Source organism: Nomascus leucogenys, chromosome 5 (assembly GCF_006542625.1).
Source record: "Nomascus leucogenys isolate Asia chromosome 5, Asia_NLE_v1, whole genome shotgun sequence".
Taxonomy (NCBI): Eukaryota; Metazoa; Chordata; class Mammalia; order Primates; family Hylobatidae; genus Nomascus; species Nomascus leucogenys.
Window position 1 is genome coordinate 6,380,001 of NC_044385.1, and position 1,696 is coordinate 6,381,696.

At 48.9% G+C, this 1,696-nt stretch overlaps 1 pseudogene; it reads right to left on the minus strand.

The window, feature by feature from the left end:
• Positions 1–742, minus strand: part of LOC100602530 — an 8,609-nt pseudogene extending 7,867 nt beyond the window's left edge.
• Between the last annotated feature and the right edge of the window lie 954 nt (positions 743–1,696).

Below are 1,696 nucleotides of genomic sequence, written 5' to 3' on the forward strand. Positions count from 1 at the left end.
TAGCTGGGATTATAGGCGCCTGCCACCATGCCTGGCTAAAAAATAGCTTTTTATACCAGTATTTGAAGTTAAAGGTCTAGTTTTGTTTAATATATACACTGTGGGTCCTCCTTCCATTATTTCAAAGCAAACCTCATACATCATCTCAATGCAACCTTTGAATGTGATATTTGATTTGAATTGTCTTGGATTCCTGGGTATCTGTTGGCTTTATACCCTGTAGCTGATCCTAGGTCCTTACCCCTCTCCCACATCCCCACCTCTTGTCCCTTCCCTTCATCTTGAAGTTTCACTGCGCATAGAAGCCTTGTGTGGTTTGTTTGCTTGGAAAGGGACGTGGGCTATTTTCTAGCTGTCACCCTGCCTCATTCTTGTTTGGTCCTGTCTTGTTTTGCCCTCTCCCTCCATCTTTGAGCTGTGGCTCCAGGAGTGCCTCTACCCCTTGCTGGTATTTATCTTCCCTGAGCTGGATTCTCACCCTCTTGAAGGGACAGTGGCTTGGACTTGACCTTTTAAGCTTTCCTGACTTTGGCTTCTTCAGGCCGGTCACAGCCTAGTTCCAGCCCCTCAAATCCCAGCTCCTGGTGCCACTGGTTTACCTTCTCACTAAAGAGGAGAAAAGGACATGCGAGTATGTGACTGCTTTCTCCTGCACTGGGGCCATCGCTTCTCTTTCACTGACTCCTTGATGTGTCCTCTGATGGCGTGCTTCTGGGCAGAACCACTCAGTCCAAAACTTCATGTCGAAGTCATAGTGTGAGCCAGGAAAAAGGCAGGAAGTATCCTTTTCTGTCTGTGTTAAATGCTGCCGTCCTTTTCTTTAGCCTTTGCTGTCAGTTTTCTACAGTACTTTTAGGTCAGCAGCTCTTCCTCTTGACTTGCTTTTCAGAATCCATGCAGCCTCCTTTACCCAGCAACTATAAGGAGGAACTGAGGGAGCACGACTCCCTGGGGCTAGGGGTGGGAGAGAATTTGAGTGACACTGGGTGTGCAGCATTAAAAAATGTCTCTCTAGGCTGGGCGCGGTGGCCCACGCTTGTAATCCCAGCACTTTGGGAGGCCGAGGCGGGCGGATCACGAGGTCAGGATATCGAGACCACGGTGAAACCCCATCTCTACTACAAATATAAAAAATTAGCTGGGCGTGGTGGCGGGCGCCTGTAATCCCAGCTACTCGGAGAGGCTGAGGCAGGAGAATGGCGTGAACCCGGGAGGTGGAGCTTGCAGTGAGCTGAGATCGCGCCACTGCACTCCAGCACTCCAGCCAGCCTGGGTGACAGTGCGAGACTCCGTTTCAAAAAAAAAAAAATAATAATGTCTCTCACAGATGCCCTGGCCTCTCCATTCCTGGAATGCCTTAGACCCTCTTCCACCTGGGTGAGTGGCTTCCTGATACACTATACAATGTTGAGGGGAGGAAGGACTGTTATTTCTCAACTGTCCTGGAAGGGCTGTTTTGCCTTTAGAACCAGCCATTAGCCCCAAGATATCCAATCCTTGTCTTATTTTTGAGGCTAGGCCAATAAGCAAACAAAATGGCCACCAGGCCTATCCCCACTTACCACATCACACTACAGGCCCAGCCTTGCTAAGGGTCTTCAGCCCTACTGTGGACTTTGATGATCCAGAAGTGGCACAGTGAAGATTGAGTGAACTGAATGCAAATTTAGGAGGACTAAGATGTAGCTCCATTTTT